Genomic DNA, 21,127 nt, shown 5'->3' with positions numbered 1-21,127 from the left:
AAAGACCTACTCAAACAGTTGTTACAAAGACTAAATGATAAAAAATAAGCAAAATGCATATAGTAAGGTATTCAAAAAGATAATTATCATTATAATTGTGCCTCATCATTGCTACATATGTCATTTTTTCTACTATCTGGTTGAGTAGAAAGATGGAAGATGAACTATAGTGGGAGAAGGAGAAGGGGAAGCAAATCTGAAATTGAGTTCATTGCACACTAGTTATTCAACCCCCCTCAAATATTTACATGAAATTATAATGAACTTCCAGTTTCCAGTTCTATATGCAAGGAGCTTGGAAGTTGCCACTTCATCTTAACAAGTAAAAAGCTGAAGAAACTGAAAAAATCAACTCCTCTTTAAGTGAAGGAAGAGAAGGAGTAGAAGGAAGAGAAGAGCAAAAAGAAGAGATGGGGGGATACAGGGCAAAATACTGGCCTCCAAGACTGAAGAGAAAAGCAGGTGAATATAAGCAGTTACAGCTTATCAGAGCAGAGACTCACTACCAGAAACAGTCATAGGAACCAATGTCTGGAGAAGAAAGCTGAACTAAAATTACTGATTTGCTGGAGACTCAGTCTGGACACTGAGAATTTAAAAAAATCCAGGGGGTCCCGAAGATAAAGGAACTTGCCAAAATATTTTGAGGTTTACCTCAACCTGGTTGAGCTCAAGCCGGTTGTCACAGTAAATATTGGAGAAAACTCCCTTCCTGCTTCCTATGGGGGTGGGGGTGTGCTGGAAAAGGAAACATTTGAAGTACCCCAGAGCACTCTGTTCTAAACAAAGCTTGCCCTCAGGAAAACTAGTTTAAACGTTGTTACTAACCTTATCAGAATCAAAATAATTTTGGGGATGGGAAATATCCAACTCCAGCCCACTTGTGTTTATGCTTGTGCTTATATATACATGCTTATACAGAAGTGAAATATAGATAGATGACAGATATATAGACAGGGATATATTTATGCTTATATAAGCTTATATATAACTGAAATGAATGGCAGCTATGATATAAAAAATGAAAGGGAATAATCAGCATTTATTTATTATAAATTATTTAAATTACATGTGAAGTGTTACAGTGCTATTTGAAAGCAGAATTAGAGTAGCTATTAAGTATGTATCGCCAACTCTAGAGGAAGTGCTAAAAAAATTTTAAAAAAAGATGTATAACAGACATGGTAGGATAGGAGAGAAAATGGAATATAAAATGCTCAATTAAACCACAAGACTGAAAAAGAGTGGAAGACAAAGATAAAGAACAAGGTCAACAGCAACAACAAAATAACACACATGGTACATATTAGTTCAACTATACCAAGAATGTGAATGGTCAATGTGCATAAATTAAAAGACAGAGATGTCAGAGCGGATCAAAAAACAATACCCAATCCTATGTTGTCTGCAAGAAACACATTTTAATGCAAAGACACATACAGATTAAAATAAAAACTGAATAGACAAAAAATACCATACTAACACTAATCAAAAAAACACAGTAGTTATATTAATTTCAGACAGAACAAGGAAGGATATCAGAAATAAGAGAATATGACTAATGACAGAGGGTTCAATTCTCCAAAAAGTCATGACATGTGTGAGCCTAACAATAGAGGATCAAATTCTGTGAAGCAAAATCTTTTAGAACTACAAAGAAAACTAGATATCCACTATCATTGCTGAAGACGTCAACACTCTTATATTAGAAATGGACAGATGCAACAGACAGAAAGGAAGAACGTATTCAAACCAAACAGCATCATAAATTAACTGGATGTAACTGACGTCCATAGACTACTTCATCCAAAAGAGCAGAATAAACATTCTTTTTTAAGCTCAGATGGAATATTCACTAAGCCCACATAGTAGGCTATAAAATGTACTTTAACAAATTGAAAAGAATAGAAATCATGCAATGTCTGCCCTGAGGCCACAATGAAATTGTACTAAAATCAACAGAAAGATAACTGGAAAATCTCCAGACTCATGGAGATTAAACAATACACTTATAATAAACACATGGATCAGGGCACCTGGGTGGCTCAGTCGATTAAGCATCTGACTACTGAGTTTGGCTCAGGTCATGATCTCACAGTATATGAGATAGAGCCTTGTGTTGGGCTCTGCACTGACAGCACAGAGCTTGCTTGGGATTCTCTCTCTCCCTCTCTCTGCCCTTTCCCTGATCATACTCTCTATCTCTCTCAAAATAAATAAACATTAATGGGGCGCCTGGGTGGCTCAGTCGGTTGAGCGTCTGACTTCAGCTCAGGTCACGATCTCACGATCTCGCGGTCCGTGAGTTCGAGCCCGCGTCGGGCTCTGGGCTGATGGCTCAGAGCCTGGAGCCTGCTTCCGATTCTGTGTCTCCCTCTCTCTCTGCTCCTCCCCCGTTCATGCTCTGTCTCTCTATCTCAAAAATAAATAAACGTTAAAAAAAAATTTAAAAAAAAAAGCACACGGATCAAATTAGAAATCTCAATAAATTTTTTAAAAATGTTTTGAGTTAAATGAAAATAAAAACATAAAAAAAATTGGATGCTATGAAGGCTGTGCTTAGAGGAAAATTTATAGCATTTAATGCATATATCACAAAAGAATAAAAACCTGAAAATGATAAGCTATGTTTCCACCTTACGAAACTAGAAAAAAAAATTTAAATCCATAACAAGCAGAAAAAAATAAAAAAGAGAGCGGAAATCAGTGAAATTGAAAATAAGAATTCAATAGAGAAAATGAACAAAACCAAAAGTTAGTTCTTTTAAAAGTCAATAAAATCGGGGCGCCTGGGTGGCTCAGTCGGTTAAGCGTCTGACTTCAGCTCAGGTCACGATCTCGCGGTCCGTGAGTTCGAGCCCCGCATCGGGCTCTGGGCTGATGGCTCAGAGCCTGGAGCCTGTTTCAGATTCTGTGTCTCCCTCTCTCTCTGCCCTCCCCCATTGATGCTCTGTCTCTCTCTGACTCAAAAAATAAATAAACGTTAAAAAAAAATTAAAAAAAAATAAAAATAAATAAATAAAAGTCAATAAAATCAATATCTAACCAGGCTAACAAAAAAAAAGAGGACATAATTACTAACATCAGAAATCAGAGATGGGACATCTCTACATATCTCATGCTACATATCTCATGGAAATTAAAAGGATAATAAAGGAATACTACTACCAACTGCATAGCCAAAAATTAATAATCTAGATGAAATGGGTCAATTTTTTAAAAAAAACTAATTTGCCAAATGCATATGAGAAAAAATAATTGGCCTTTATTTATTAATGAAATTTAATCAATGGTTATAACCTTATACAACAGAAAACACTAGGTCTAGATGAGTTCACTGGTGAATTCTACCAAAATTTAAGGAAGAAATGATACCAGTTCTCTATGATCACTTTTAAAGATATACACAGAAGGAGTATCTCCTAATTCCTTCTATGAGGCCAGAATTACCCTGACACCAAAACCAGGAAAAGACACCACAGGAAGAGAAAAGTACAGATCTTTCATTCACATAGATACAAAAATCCTCGACAAAATATTCGCAAGTCAAATCCAAAAATATATAATAAGAATTAAGCACCGGGGCGCCTGGGTGGCGCAGTCGGTTAAGTGTCCGACTTCAGCCAGGTCACGATCTCGCGGTCCGTGAGTTCGAGCCCCGCGTCAGGCTCTGGGCTGATGGCTCGGAGCCTGGAGCCTGTTTCCGATTCTGTGTCTCCCTCTCTCTCTGCCCCTCCCCCGTTCATGCTCTGTCTCTCTCTGTCCCAAAAATAAATAAAAAAAAAAATAAAAATAAAAAAATAAAAAAAAAAAGAATTAAGCACCATGACCAAGTGAAATTCATACCAGGTATGCAAGCCTGGTATAACATTGAAAAATCTTTTAACACAATCCATCAACAAACTAAAAAGAAAAGTCTCATGATCACATAAATAAGTGTAAAAAAGCATTTGACAAAATGCAACATCCATTCATAATAAAAACTCTCAGTAATCCAAGAGTAAAGTTTCTCAACTTGATAAAGAATAGCTAACAAATACCTACAGCTAACACCATAGTTCTAACTTTCCCATTAGATCAGGTACAAAACAAAAAATGACTCCCTCAACACTTCTTTTCAACATCATACCTGAGAGTTCTTGCTAATGCAGTAAGGCAAACAAAACAAAACAAACAAACAAAAAAACCCACCAAAGACAGAAATGACACTTCTTTACAGATAACATGGTCATCTACACAAAAATCCAAAAGAATTGACAAAAAAACCCACATGCAACTACTAAGCAATTAGAGCAAGATTGCAGGATACAAGGGACACAGGGTTAATAAACAAAAGTCAATGGCTTTCCTATATACCAGCAATGAAGAGGCTGAATTTGAAATTAAAAATATAACACCGCTTACATCAATGACTCCCCAAATGAAATAGTTATGTTTACATGTAGCAAAACATGTACAAAATCTATATGCAGAAAACTACAAAACTCCAATAAATGAAATTTAAAAAGGAAAACAATAGAGAAAGATTTAATGTTTACAGATAGGAAAGCTCAATATTGGCAAGATACCAGTTCTTTCCAACTTGATATGTAGATTCAAGCAATCCCAATTAAAAGTCCAGAAAGTCATTTTATGGATATTGACAAACTAATTCTAAAGGTTACTGTACAGGCAAAAGACCCAAAATAGCCAACACAATGTTGAAGGGAAAGCACAAAGTCAGAGGATTGACAATAACTGACTTCAACACTTACTATTAAGGTACAGCAATCAAGGTGGTATGGTATTGGTGAAGGAGCAGACAAATAGATGAATGAAACAGAATAGAGAGCCCAGAAATAGACTCCAATAAATATAGGCAACTGATCTTTGATAAAGGAGCAAAGACAACACAGTGGAGCCAAGATGGTCTTTTCCACAAACGGTGCTGGAACAAATGGATATCCACATCCAAAAAGTAAATCTAGACACAGACGCTTACACCCTTCACAAAAAGGAACTCTAAAAGGACCACAAAGCAAATGTGAAATTCAGAAAAACAAAACCAAAACCCTAGAGAGTACCATAGGAGAAATCCTAGATGACATTGGATATGGCCATGACTTTCATAAATATATAGAAAATATAACATCAAACACATAATTCATAAAAGAAATAATAGATAATCTAGCCTTTATTAAAATTAAAAAGTTCTTCTCTGCAAGACATTTTTTTTTAATTTAAAAAAAATTTTTTTTAACGTTTATTTATTTTTGAGACAGAGAGAGACAGAGCATGAATGGGGAAGGGGCAGAGAGAGAGGGAGACACAGAATCGGAAGCAGGCTCCGGGCTCTGAGCCATCAGCCCAGAGCCCGACACGGTGCTCGAACTCACGGACCACGAGATCGTGACCTGAGCTGAAGTCGGACGCTTAACTGACTGAGCCACCCAGGCGCCCCAAGACATTTTTAATAGAATGAGAACACTGTCACGGACTTTGTGACTTTGAAAAAAAGCACAAAAAACATATTACAATCTTATTCAAAATATACAAAGAACTTTTAAAATTCAACAATAAGAATACAACCTGATTTAAAAATGGGCAAAAACTGGAACAGATACCCCAGCAAAAAAAGATGTACAATTGGCAAATAAGCATATAAAATGGTGCTCCACATCATATGTTATTAAGGCATTGCAAATTAAAAGAAGATACCACTACATACCTATTAGAGTGGCCAAATTCTGGAATACTGACATCACTAAATGCTGGTAAGTATGTGAAGCAATAAGAACTCTTATTCATTGAGAGACTGCAATTGGAGAAGGGCATCTTGATGATTTCTTTCAAAAAAAAGTACACCCTTAACATGAATCCAACAATCTTCACTCCTTGACCCGCAGAGAAGTACCCAGTCATGTAAAGATAAGGACAAAGTAGTCCAGACAATGGAACAGCAAAGGAAAGCCTTCTGCAATAAGAATGAACAGAGGGAGACTGTTGGGACTCGTACAGAGTGTGACCAAAATGAATGAAGCAGTTCCTAGGACATAGCCAGGGCCACACTCCCTTATGGTTGAGGGTTCCTTATTCAACAGGACCCACCTTCTGTACTCACAGGTACCACATGTCTTTATCACATCTTTTTCAAGGGTCAGAGCTGCTTTTCATTCATTGAAATAGACCCCATAAATTAAAAAAAAAAATGAAAAAAGGAGCTGAAAACCTATGTCTGCAAAAAAAACCTGTGCACTCAGGTATTTAAAAGCAGCTTTACTTGTAAGTTGTCAAAACTTGTAAGCAACCAAGATGTCCTTGAGTAGGTAAGTGGATACTGTGTTATATCCAGACAATGGAATATTATTCAGCACCACAAAAAATACGAATCAAGCCATGAAAAGACATAGAGAAAACTTGAATTCACATTAGTAAGTGAAAGAAGCTAATTCGAAAATGTTACCATATGATTCCAACTATATGACATTCTGGAAAAGGCAAAACTACGGACACAATAAAAAGATTAGTAGTTGTTAGTGACTGGGAGTGGACGGAGGGATGCATAGTCAGGGCACAAAGGATTTTAGAGCAATGAAAATACTCTGCATAAAATTATAAGGATGGAAACATATCATTACACATTTTTCCAAACTTACAGAATGTACAAAACAAAGAGTGAATCCTAATGTCAATTATGAACTCTGAGTAATTATGATGTGTCAATGCAGAAACTTCATTTGTCATTACTGTAGCACTCTGGTGGGGGGCGGGTATTGATAATCGGAGAGTCTCTGCATGTGTGGGAGGAGAGAGGATATAGGATATCTCTGTACCTTACCTTCAATTTTCTTGTGAACATTAACTTTAAGAAATACAGTCTTACTAAAGAAAAATAATAATCAAGGAAACTATAATACATGGTATGTGTCCTTACAAAATTTGTGATCTAATTATAGTAATATATTGTAAGCCATGAGAAGTTAAATAACAAATGTAAGATGTGATTCATGGTATTACATGCTGAGTGAGTCAAGAAAGAGCGATGAGTTAAGAACAAGGAAATCTCTGAATGACCTGGAGTTTCCCAGGAAAAATGAAATGCTTGAGATATGAGACCCAAGTTGATACTTGACAGATAGTTTGGTTATAGGGAGAGGAGAATGAGGAACAACAGCATTCATACCTTTAGGTAGGGTCCCTGCCCTTCTTGTTCTGAGATAAATACAGCAGTTTGCTGCTCGTGAAAAGATGCTTGTGTTGCTTTTTCAAAGGACTGGTGTGTGATTGTTACATAGTGTGGACAATCTTTATAATATTATAGTACTGGGTTTGAAAATGAATTTGATAGGCCACCTGGGTGGCTCAGTCGGTTAAGCGTTGGACTTCAGCCCAGGCCATGATCTCACGGTTAATGAATTCAAGCTCCACATTGGGCTCTGTGCTGACAGCTCAGAGCCTGGAGCCTGCTTCGGATTCTGTATCTCCCTCTCTCCCTGCCCCTCCCCTGCTATCGCTCTGTCTCTCCCTCTCTAAAAACTAAATAAACATTAAAAAAACAACAACAACAACTCTTAGAAAATGAATTTGAAAATCAATTTTTTTAGAATGTTTATTTTTGAGACAGGGAAAGCATGAGCAGGGGAGGTGGGATGGGGTGGGGGGAGAGAATCTGATGCTGACTCTGAGCTGAGAGAACAGAGTCTGATCTAGACCTTGAACTCAGGATCCATGAGATCATGACCTAAGTTAAAGTCTGATGCTTAACCAACTGAGCCACCCAGGCACCCTGAAAAACAATTTATTGATTTCATGAGAAAATGCTATTCTAAAGGAAATTTTATATTAAGTAAAACTTGTCTACTACTGCCTCATTTAAAATGAAAGGGTAGACCCCTTTCTTACACCATTCACAAAAATAAACTCGAAATGGATAAAGGACCTGAATGTGAGACAGGAAACCATCAAAACCCTAGAGGAGAAAGCAGGAAAAGACCTCTCCGACCTCAGCCACAGCAATTTCTTACTTGACACATCCCAAAGGCAAGGGAATTAAAAGCAAAATGAACTATTGGGACCTCATGAAGATAAAAAGCTTCTGCACAGCAAAGGAAACAATCAATAAAACTAAAAGGTAACCAACGGAATGGGAAAAGATATTTGCAAATGACGTATTGGACAAAGGACTAGTATCCAAAATCTATAAAGAGCTCACCAAACTCCACACCCGAAAAACAAATAATCCAGTGAAGAAATGGGCAGAAAACATGAATAGACACTTCTCTAAAGAAGACATCCGGATGGCCAACAGGCTCATGAAAAGATGTTCAATGTCGCTCCTCATCAGGGAAATACAAGTCAAAACCACACTCAGATATCACCTCACGCTGGTCAGAGTGGCCAAAATGAACAAATCAGGAGACTATAGATGCTGGCGAGGATGTGGAGAAACGGGAACCCTCTTGCACTGTTGGTGGGAATGCAAATTCCCACCGCTCTGGAAAACAGGGTGGAGGTTCCTCAAAAAATTAAGAATAGACCTACCCTATGACCCAGCAATAGCACTGCTAGGAATTTACCCAAGGGATACAGGAGTACTGATGCATAGGGGCACTTGTACCCCAATGTTTATAGCAGCACTCTCAACAATAGCCAAATTATGGAAAGAGCCTAATGTCCATCAACTGATGAATGGATAAAGAAATTGTGGTTTATATACACAGTGGAGTACTATGTGGCAATAAGAAAGAATGAAATATGGCCTTTTGTAGCAACGTGGATGGAACTGGAGAGTGTGATGCTAAGTGAAATAAGCCATACAGAGAAAGACAGATACCATATGTGTTCACTCTTATGTGGATCCTGAGAAACTTAGCAGAAACCCATGGGGGAGGGGAAGAAAAAAAAAAGAGGTTAGAGTGGGAGAGAGCCAAAGCATAAGAGACTCTTAAAAATTGACAACAAACTGAGGGTTGATGGGGGGTGGGGGGAGGAGAAGTAGGTGATGGGTATTGAAGAGGGCATCTTTTTGGATGAGCACTGGGTGTTGTATGGAAACCAATTTGACAATAAATTTCATATATTAAAAAAAATAAAGTTTATTATTAAAAATTTTAAAAAATAAAATGAAAGGCATGTCATTGGTTCAATGTAAATATCATAATTTTATAGTCTTGTGAATTTAAAAACGTTAAATGAATAAAGGAGATTTAAAAAATTAAGTAAAAAAATCTGTAATAAATCCTGGGTACCTTGAGGACAATACCTAGTTTTACTTATTGATGCTTATGTGAAACCTAGCATATAGAAGACACTCAAAAATCTTTTTCTATGTTGATTTTAAAATAATTCTAATTTAAGTCTAAATCTCACATTAAATGGTTTTTTCACATTTTTGATAAGGGTCCTTAAATAACCAAGTCATGGCTATTATACTGTATATATATATTTTTGCAAACCTGCACATAAATATACGTACATACACATTTAGATCTTAAGGGTCTGCATGTATGCAGATTCTAAAATGTGCTCAAAGATAATTATTACATAATATTTATATTTAAGAGTTGGTGATTTATGCACAGAATTTTGAATACAGTAACTTTTATGCATATAAATTTATAGACCAGCATATTTTGATTATGGAATGGGGATTCATCCCCTGTTGAACTTAATTATCTGAATGATACATTTTTCTCATATATATTATTTCATCTCCCCATATTTACAAATTTTTTTAGCTATTTCCTTAAATAATCAAGCAAGTGATTACAGGCCAATTCACTGCTAACAACTTGTTCAACTTAAAACTTAGAAAGAGATTATTAAATTTCTGAGACTCATTCTGCATTAACACTCATTTATACTGATTTTGACAGCTTTTTAGTATATTGAGCTTGATATAAAATTAATATAAATCACTATTCAATGTTATTTAAAAGTTCCTAAGCCTATCTGTTGAGTAGCAGACATTTCTATAAATTGCTCAGGTATCAATAAGGCCCACATCTGAGCTACAAAGACTGATGTATGTGATATAAGGGCCATGTTCCATTCACTTATCTGCTAAAGCAGTCATGCTCAGTCTTCTAGTTCCTTTTAATGTCTTTCACACTTGGTGACTTCCACATCAAGAGTGATGCACCATCTTTAAAATCTCTCACTGACATATTCTACTTTCTGAGCACATTACTGCATCCATTAAGTTAATGTGCTAAAGAAAGCCCTTTCCCTGAGTTAGAATTCTACAACATTTTGAGAATACCAACCTATGAATCCTATTGCTTCTGTCAATTACTTCCTTCCTTTGTTGCTCTCCTCACCACACCTGTATTTCATGATTCCTAATAATCATATTCTTGCAAACACGTTCTCCCTATCTTCTTCATGCTTGGACCCACTAACTGAATAGTTCTGATAAAAGCAAAAAAGTTCAATCCAAATAAATAAGTAAAACCCCACAAACGAGGAGTTTGGTTTCACTGTAAATGTGTGGTCACCTTCTACGTGTTTCTTTCCATCTTCTCCTCTCCCACTGCCACCAACTTCTTTCTCCTGATCTCTTCCTTTATACTAGTCTCCAACCTTAGCTATTGCTCTCCCTACTGCCTAATCTTTGACCCACTTTCATTGTGATCTTTGTGAAATGCAAATCACTTACCACCACTCCTGAGCTTCAAAACCTGTAATGGCCTTCAGTGGTCCTTAAGCACTACCCTAAAATCCCTTAAGGAAGTTTAAAACTTGACATCACAGAGCCTGTTTATCTGCTTCTGCTTCTTCTCTTAGGCTGTTTTCCTCTTCAGTACTCTTACTCCACAATTTTATTTCACTTCCTCAAAGATTCCAAGCTCTTTCTCACCTCATCTTAGGTCTTCTTTCATTCCTGTAGTTAGGTTGCTGGAAAGTCCCTTCTCATATTCAGGGAGACCTTCCCTCTTCTCCAGATCTAAGGTAGATTCACCATTATTACCTCTCAGAGGACCTTGTTCTTCTATCAGTTTTCACCATGGGTGAAACTTTTATATTTTTCTTTGCTGACTTTTATATTTTTCTTTGCTGACTCTTCAATTCTTACAGTAGACTCTATGTTCCAGACAGCAGAAAACATCATTGGATGCCTTTTGCAAAGTACAGTATGTGGAACACAGAGACTGCTCAATAAGTATTGGTTAAATGGATAAATGAATGAATAAAGTGTGCTATTACTTGGCAAATACAGTAACTTGGGAACATTATACTCTAAATACCAGTACCTAACTAGAGAAAGAATCCATTGGAATTTTTTTAAATCACCAATGGATTGACATGTTTTTTCCGAAAATATTCTCTCAATAGGTAATTTGCTCCTAATACAATGAGGTGTACCTTCACTTTTCCCACACAGATGTAATTGTGTAATTACTGATTTTTGTATTTTTAATAGCCAGCAAGAAGTGAATACATCATACGATTCTAATTAAACCTTATTATACACAGGTGGAAACAGGGCCACAGAATTTAAAGGAATCTCCAAATGCCACTACCTACTACATGGCAGAAATGCTACCAGAATCTATATGTAAATCTTACATCTTCCTTTTCATAAACTGTAATAAAAAATCTTCCAAAAGTTGTTTAGGTTTTACCTAACTACTTATTAAAACCATCATGAGAGAGAGTTTTAATAAGCTAAGTTACTGAGTATTTTAGTTCATACAGTGTAACAATAATTAAATACTTTCCAGCTCAATGGAACCCAGTGTCACTCTGCTGTAGTTGGTTTCCACTGAGCCTGAGGCATCCGTCCACATTACCGTCGTCTCCCCTGATCTATGGGGGGTACATTACAAGGATGTCAGTGGATGCCTTACACTGCATACTATACCCAATCCTAAATTCTGTCCTTTTCCTACACATACACATCTGTAATAAAGTTTAATTTATAAATTAGTCACAGTAAGATATTAACAACAATAGCTAATAATAAAATAGAACAATTATAACAAACTAGAAAAAACATGTAATACAAATCTAACAAACATAACAATATAAAAACAAAATAATAAAAATAATGTGAATGTGGTCTCTCTCTCTCAAAATAACTTACTGCCTTGTACTCGCCCTTTTTCTTATGATGATGATGATGATGATGATGATGCGGGATGATAAAATGCCCACGTGATGAGATGAAGGGAGGTGAATGACAGGCATGATGACGGAGGGTGACGATATGTCACGAGGACAGCCATCAGCTTCTGATAACCAGATGACCCTAACTGAATTCACTGAAGGTGAAATTGTAGCGGTGGGGGGACTACTGTATTTCTTTCTCTTCCTTATGTTCCTGGTAGAGGTTTTCCTATATGAAAGATACTTGCTTACTAACATGCACACTGATATTTAAGGTCTATTGAGCCTAATTCAGCTATCACTCTAAACTTATTAAATTGTATTTAGTTCTTGGTTGAGAGCTGAAGATAAGATCAGATCTGTCAATTTAACTGTTTCTCTAAGACTTCCAGAAAGGAATTTACAGAGGAATTAGAAGGAGACAGGCAGCCTTCATACTGAATCTCTGTCCATCCAGAGTAAAAACAATAGGCAGAATTTGTTGTAATTACATTCCTTTCTAAAATGAATTAAAATATATAAAAATAAAAATTACATATATATATTCCCCACAGCTTAATACTTGTCAATATGCTTGGAGAGTAAATTGTATTCAGCTTCTTTCCTTATCACCACTCTTTCCCAATTCTCTCCTGTCCTTGTCTCATTGTTTCTTCTTCCTATGGCTCATCTTTTAGTTAACTCAAAAATATTGAGACTTCAACAAAATAACTGTCAGAGAAATGTTTCCAACTAGGCAGGTTCATTCAATTAAAATAAAGTGAGCTGTATTTCATTGGAATAGGTAATGTTCTAGAGTTCCAAGGCAGAGATAATTGCATCCACATGTCTTACTGTTTTTATTTATGGTTTTATTAAATTGTATTGCTTATTACCATGTACAAGTCTATAACCCACACTCATTCTGCTTTCTTTTTGTATTTCTTTGTTCCTCAAGAATAATATGCCTCTACATCTATTTCTAACCTCTCATTCATAGGTTGTTTTATGTTTTTCCCCTTTAGTTTGTATTGTGATTCTCTCCACTTTGTAGAACCTTTATGTAGAGATCCCTGAGAGCATTAGCGACAGCTATTCATAGCTTGTCTCTGAATTTTAAAAAGGTACAAACACAGTTCTCACTACAATAAGCCTGGCTCAGTTCATCTACATGCCCATCACATTGCAAATCTCTTGATCTACAAGTGGTATGAATCTCAAAATTGAGAAGCATTGTTACCTTGGGCAAATCAAACCTTTAAACTTCAATTTCTTTAGGGATAACAACACTGTCCCTATGCAATCCATAAATTATTATAAGGCTCAAATTACATATTCATTGGAAAGCAATTTGTAACAGATAAATATAATAAAACAAGCTATCATTAGGTCATTGTTCACTAAGTCACATGCAGAAAGTAGGAGTACACACAGGGGGCTGTTCACCAATGAGAAACCTCCAAAATGTTTGAGAGATTTTGCAGTCTTCCTCAGCTTCTCTTCTACTCAAAGAAATGTCAGTATAGAACTCACAGACAGAAGTAAGCATTGTACTTCAATTTTTAACTTGCCGCATTAAGTAAAAGATAGCGGTTTTTTTTTTTTTCAAAGTCAGATTTTCACAAATGCAAAACTTTAGCAGGTACATTAAAGATATTGTTTTTTAATTTTCTCAGATCAAATTTAATCTCCATATTTTAAAACTTTGTACTGTTTTTTAAGGTTTTTTTTTATGAATTTAGCATTAATATCTGTTTGATGGCTTTAATATTGTTAGAGTCACAATAATCTCATCCATTTGCTCAAGCACTGGAACTTACATGTTATCTTATATAAATTATTCTGTTAAGTTGCTTAAAAACATTTTTTTTACATTAAGGTGTGGCTATTTTAATTCTTATACAATTCAGTTAGAATTAGTTAAGTTTCTAAGTTTCTTTCAAATGGTTAAGTTATGTTTGAAGCTTCATTTTAAATATTCATTTTTATTTTTCAAATATATTGGGGATGAAGGTACATGTTTTTGGGGGGAACAAGCCCTTTAAGGCACTAAGTTTTAGCTAACAAATCAGTTTGGTTATTGGCTTCACAGAGTTCTAACCTAACATCCTAAAATTGATGGAATTCAAAAGATACTTATTCCTGGGACACCTGGGTCACTCATTTGGTTAAGGTGCTGACTCTTGATTTCAACTCAGATCATGATCTCACAGTTCGTGCAATTGAGCTGGGCACTGGGCTCGGGGCTGACAGCAAGGAGTCTGCTTGAGGTTCTCTCTTTCCCTCTCCCTCTGTGCCTCTCCCACTCACATGAATGCTCTTTCTCTCTCTCTCAAAATAAATAAATAGACATTAAAAAGGATACTTAATCCATCAAACATGGTTGGTGAACATTGCTGTCCTCATCAGAATTTACTGATAAATACTTAGCATGACTGGCTGTAGGGAAACTGGACATTGCGTGCTCCTAACATGACCATTGTTCTCAGATGTGGCTGCACATTAGAGCTTCCTGAGGCACCATGAGAAAATAAAGGCAGCAATAAAGAATGCCCAATCCATACTTCAGACCAGTTAACTACATCTATCTTTGGTGGTAGAACCCATCCTTGCGAAGATGGAGTGGTTAATTCTCCCAGGTGTGCAGTCAAGATTGAGGATGAGTTTAGCCAAATTTGAATACGATCAAGCCTATAAAGCTAACTTCTATTTACAGAAGGGAATTCAGGTGAGAGACAAGAGCTTTTCAAATTTGAATGTGTACAAAAATCACCTAAGGATCTTTTTAAAATGAGGATTCTAATTGTGGTCTGGGGAATAGCCCAAGATTCTGAACTTATAATAAGCTCTCAGCTGTCTGGAATCCATACCGCTCATTGGCATCCACATTTTAATCAGAACTGGGACAGAAGACATGTCAAATGACACCAGGAAGCACAAAGTAAAAAATGTGAGATTTGGCAAATCAAAATTACTTTAGGCTTTTTTATATCCTTATGGGAATTTTGTTGTTGTTTTTATTGTCATTGCTGTCAGATAAACTTTTTATTATAAAATATAAAATTTACTATAACTATTTTTTTTTTTAATTTTAAAAGTTTATTTGCCATGCATGGCTCAAACCCACAAACCCGTCATGACTCTTGATTTTGGCTCAGGTCATGATCTCGCAGTTTGTGATATCTCCTGGTTTGTGAAATTGAGCCCCTGGTTGGGATTCTCTCTCTTCCACATTCTCTCTCTGCCCCTCCCCTACTCACGCTCATGTTTTCTCCCTCTGTCAGAAGAAATATATAAACAAAAAGAGTGGATTTTCTTTTTCTTTTTTCATATTATGTATCCCTACTGCACCCTTGGATGAAGGGTTTCTTAACCTAATGCTTGTTATTTTTTTAGCCACAGTTCCCATTTCCCTATTTACCTTCCCACTGGCCATGAGATCCAGTTTTAACATGAAACCAGAAGTCCTTTGGGAACAAAAGCTTTTCTGATAAAAAGGAATAGATTTGGTTGGTTCATTTATTCACTTTTTTATAAATGCTTTTATTTTTTAGTTTATTTATTTGGATTGAGAGACAGAGAGAGAGAGAACATGCACAAGTAGGGTAAGGGCAGACAGAGGTGGGGGGAGGGGGGGGAGGGAGAGAGAGAGGGGGAGGGGGAGAGAGAAAGAAGTCCAAGCAGGTTCCCAACTGTCAGTACAGAGCCTGATGTGGAGCTGGAACCCAAGAACCATGAGATCATGACTTGAGCTGAAACCAAGAGTCCAATGCTTAACAGACTGAGCCACCCAGGGCCACCTCCCCCCACCCTCGCCATTTTAACTATTTTAGGTGTACTTCTCAGGGGCATTAAGTACATTTGCATTTTTGTGCAACTATCACTACTCTCCCTTTCTGGAACTCTTGTCATCATCTCACACTGAAACTCTCTACTGATTAAATAATAACTTCCAAATCCCCCTACCCCCCAGCCTCTGCTGACCACTATGTTACTGTCTCTAGGAATTTCACTATTCTAGGTACCTCATACAAGTGGAATCATACAATATTTATCCTTTTGTGTGGCAGTTGAATCACTTAGTATAGTTGTCTTCAAGACTCATCGTTACAGCATCTATGAGAATTTCACCCCTTTTAAGGCTGGGTAATATTCTAATGTTATCTGTATACCACATTTTGTTCATCCAGTGATCAACATTTACCTTCTGCATATTGTGAATGCTGCTGCTATAAACATTACTGTATAGTTTGTCTTTTTGTAAACAACAGAAATATTTGATAATCTGTACTGGATGATTCAAAAGAATGCCAATTTACTAAGGTGTGATTGTGGCATTGCAATTATAAAATAAAATGGTTGGTTGTTTCATTTTGTTTTTGTTTGTTTTTTGCATAGGAGTGAAATAAGATGGTATTTGGAATTAAGTCCTAACAACATTTCAGCAATGAACAATAGGGAAGAAAAAGTCATTAATAAAAGAAATGTGACCAAATCTTGACAAGTGGTGAGTTTGGGTCTTGGGTTTGTTGGATTGATGCTTTCTATTTTTTTGGATATTTAAAAATACTCAAATACAGAACAAGATATATTTGATACTCAATTTCAGCTTCTGTATTTGTGAGTTTGCCCACTTGCTAAAATATATGGGTAACACCAAAGCCAGTGCTTGTGGTGCTTTTGTGGTCATTTGCCAACATGGACAGAGGGCTGAAAAATTTGAGTCCTCCAAAACTGTATTTTCCCAGCTGAGATTAAACAAGGTTACACTCTGCCATCATGATGCACCTCTCATACTATGAACAGATGCCCTTTTTGCAGTTTAGTGTTATGTTTTGTGAATTTTTGTGCTTGTTATTGATGATTTTACTGTTCGAAATGCTGCCCCCCTCACACCAAATATAGCGCTGAAGTGTTTGCTAGTGTCCCTAAGCTCAAGAAGGCTGTGGTATGCCTTATGGAAAAAATACATGTTAGATAATCTTTGTTCCAGCATGGGTTGTATGGCTATTAACAATTAATTCAGTGTTGAGAAACAAAATATAATAAATAAGCCTTCTTTAAACAAAAACACACATAAAAGAAAGTTATGTATTGGTCTATTGAGGAAACATGTGGTTTGTAGAGCCCTAACCCTCTTTCTCCCCTAGGAACAATCATTCAGTATTAGCTGATTTAGGGTTGGCAGTGAATTTATAAAATATAACTACTGTGAATAATTAAGACTGACTATATTTGTTAAATGCCTAGATAATTTATCCACTTAAAAAATTTCAAACTGAGTAGTAAAAATACAATGTAAAACCACACATGATTATTATATTGGTGGCATCACACATAGGAGTTACAGGTAACCAGAGGAAAGTCAAAATGGCAGTGGTGTGTGAGGAGCCTAGACCAAAAACCTGGGGACAGACATTAACTGCTTATTCCCTATTATTCTCCATCTGTAATCAATCAATTTGGACATCATCCAATAAATAATATGTCTGTACAATCCATCATTTATTCTATCATCACTTCTGGATATGTTGAATAATTTGCTGACCATTCTTCCCATCTCCAATATTGTCCTTCTTACATCCATTCTATTGAAAAGGCCATAAGGATACATTATTTAAAGTGCCACCCTGATTAACATAATTCAATGACTCCATAGGACTCTAGTAAGGACTTTTAACCCTGGTCCAAGAATAGTGTTCACGGATCAGTCTCCATGAAACTGTATGCAAAACTTTTAAAATGCTACTAAATGGCACACTCCCCATCCTTCGAGTAGACAATGTTTTATCACATTTTACAAGGAGTCTTGGTTACATATCCTTGCCAAAAATTAAAAGCCCAGGTCCTTAACAAAGCCTAGAAGACATCCCATAATCTCATTACTGCTACTATTCCAGCCTTGGTTTTCACCCTTTCCTATTTATGCTGCAGCAACATTAAACTGCTCATAGTCCCCAGCACACCCCATGGCTGTGTTCATCATTACCACATTCAATGAAGTGCTTTTGATCATACATTCCTACACTTTACTTGGTTAAGTTCTTATTCTTTATAACACCCTTATCTAAAATTTCTAAATAAATTAGATGGGTTAAAGTAATAAAAAGATCAGCATATCTGAGCATGGGGAGGAGGGAGGTAAAGTGGTGTGAAATGATGTCAGAATATCAGAGAGGTAGTCAAGAGTCAAAATGTGTGGAGTTCTGTAGACTGGGCTGGTAAGTTTGGATTTATTTCTTAAGTCATGAAATTCCATTAGAGAACTGTAATAGTAATAAGGGAGTTCACAATATCCAATCTCCATGTTTACAAATATTCTGATATACAGTGTGGACTGTAGGTGGAATGATGGGCTGAAGTAAAGAGATCAATTGGGAGGATGTTGTAATAATCCATTCTAGATGGTTGTAATTTGTCAAGGATGGTAGTAGTGAAGATGGAAAGAAGTAGACCTTGTGGATTTAGACTGGGATATGTTTTGGAGGTCAAACTGACACTATGTACTGATGGACTCTATATGGGAAAAATGGAAGAACTCCTAGATTTTTTACTCCAGTAATTGGATGGATGATTGTGTCTTTTGGTGAGGGAGCAAAAGAAGAAAGGAAGCCTGACTCCCAATACCCTTGCTTGGAAGACTGAGTGGATGGTAAAAGGAATTATAAATATATAATCCATAAGGAAGAACAGATTTTCTAAGAGATAGACTGGATTATATTTAAACATATTGCATTTTAGGTACTTGTGAATACCTTCTTCAGAAATCTATCTCTAATTCTAAGTAAGTTTTGTTTTCAATGAATAAGTAGAAAGACTATCTTAAAACCAATACTCTTACCCTGATGACGTTTATGAAATAACTCTGTGGACATAATAAACTCTGTGAGATGAAGTCTTCTGGCCCATCTGGAGAAGATTCACATTTAATACAATTATCCATACAGTGTTTCAGATTTTCATGTCAAGCTTTTAGGAGTATTGATGGTAGAGATTTATAAACGAATTGACTCGGGTCATTAAAATTAATCCATTTTTGGGGTGCCTAGATGGCTCAGTCGGTTAAGCGTCAGACTTCGGCTCAGGTCGTGATCTTGCCGTCCGTGAGTTCGAGCCCCACGTCAGGCTCTGTTAGCCTGGAGCCTGTTTCAGATTCTGTGTCTCCCCCTCTCTCTCTGACCCTCCCCCATTCATGCTCTGTCTCTGTCTCAAAAATAAATAAATGTTAAAAAAATTAAAAAGAAATTAATCCATTTTTAAACAACTGACCTTCTAATAAAATACTAAACAGATTCTTAACAAAATCCTTTGGAAATTAGAGGCTGTAATTTTAAATCCTGACAGTTGTGAGAGGACAATGGCTGTAATTCTAACTGTTGCATAAAAGTGACAGAATTTATTCTTTTGATCTTACTGCACAAATACTTCAATTTTTTTGGCAACTGTGGAATAAATACTTTGAATTACCTTTACTTAAACTATGCTTTATGACTCAAATTCAATTACCTCATTAGGAAACTACTTTTCTCCGTTCTTTATACTCCTTGGATTAAAACTGCTACATGCCATGCCATGGTGACAATGCTTCCACCTGCCCTCTTTGCAGTTACATATGAAATCCAGAAGGACATTTCCAATCTCAAAATTCACATGGTCCACATGAGCTCCTTATTACTCCTTCAAGTAATTTTTGTCATTTCCCCTTCCATATGCCTCCATGCACTTGAATTTACTTAACCTCACTCATTTAAAAATTCTGGCTGACTTCCCATTTCCAAATGCCAGTATTTGCATCTCTGAGCCTATGGACTCTTTCCCCAACATTAAAAAACCCACTCTGAGAGTCAAATTGCTGTGGAATTAACATCATCCAATGAGTGACTTGGAGTGGACAAGCACTTCAGCTTTTTCAATACCAAGGTGGGATAATTTGGAGCTGAGGTTCTGTTTCCCAGCCTTTTCACATAGCAGTAAGTCTCAGACACTCTTTGCATCAACTGGCTTAATAAAATAGTACATCTATATTGGCAGGCTTCCCTTGTTTCACCTCCACACTTTCCTACTCATGTTCCTTCAACTTCCCAAATACAATCCTCATGTTTCAACAGTGTCCAAACAGAGATGCTCTCCTACAAACCTACTTTTCTTGACATCTTTCCTAGGTTAATCAAAAATGAAGATTTCAATTCTACTAGCTGCTGGGCTAAAAGCCAAGGTGTCTTTCTTGATTCTCCTTTTTTCACATCTCACGTTTGCTTCATCAGAAATTCTTGTAGAATCTATCTCAAGTTTATTTAGAATTTCACCAGCTGTCTCCATCTTTAGTGACTGTGTTCATCTGCTCTGATTGCCGTAACAAAATACCACTGAGGGGCTTAGACAAATATATGTAAATTTTCTCACAGTTGTGGAGACTAGAAGGCTGAGACCAAGGTCCAGTAGGTTTGGGTTCTTTAGAGGTCACTCTCCTTGGCTTACCTTCTTCCTGTGTCCTCACAAGGCCTCTGGTCTGTGAGTACATTCCTGGTGTCTCTTTGTGTGCCCTAATCTCCTCTTCTCATAAGGACACCAGTCACATTGGATTAGAATCCACCTAAATGGCCTGATTTTAAATTACTTCCTTCTTTAAAGGTTCTATCTACAAACAGATTCACATTTTGAAGTACTAGGAGTCAGGGATTCAACATATGAGATTTGACGTATTCAATTCAGCCCAGAAGAGTGAGTCTGCATCTACTGACCCCAGTTTGGCCAAGCCATTAAACTTATTCTGCCTGGAAAATCAATAGCCTCCTGTCTGCCCCACTGCCCTTTTCCTTACTGCAGTGAATTCTCAACACAACAGCTAGAGTTATCTCACTGAAACCCTCTCTACTCAAAACCCTTTACTGGCTTCCCATCTGACTTAGAATAAAATCCTATGGCTAACATCATCTACATTGCCTCCACTCCTTTCCTCTCTGGCATCATATTCTATTACTCTCTCCCTCTGTCACACTCATCCAACCGCAATTGCTGTTCCCACATTAGGGCCTCTACATGCTGTCTCCTTTACCTGAAA

The sequence above is a fragment of the Neofelis nebulosa genome, chromosome 1 (genome assembly GCF_028018385.1).
Source record: "Neofelis nebulosa isolate mNeoNeb1 chromosome 1, mNeoNeb1.pri, whole genome shotgun sequence".
NCBI classification, from domain to species: Eukaryota; Metazoa; Chordata; class Mammalia; order Carnivora; family Felidae; genus Neofelis; species Neofelis nebulosa.
This window is presented reverse-complemented; position numbering follows the sequence as displayed.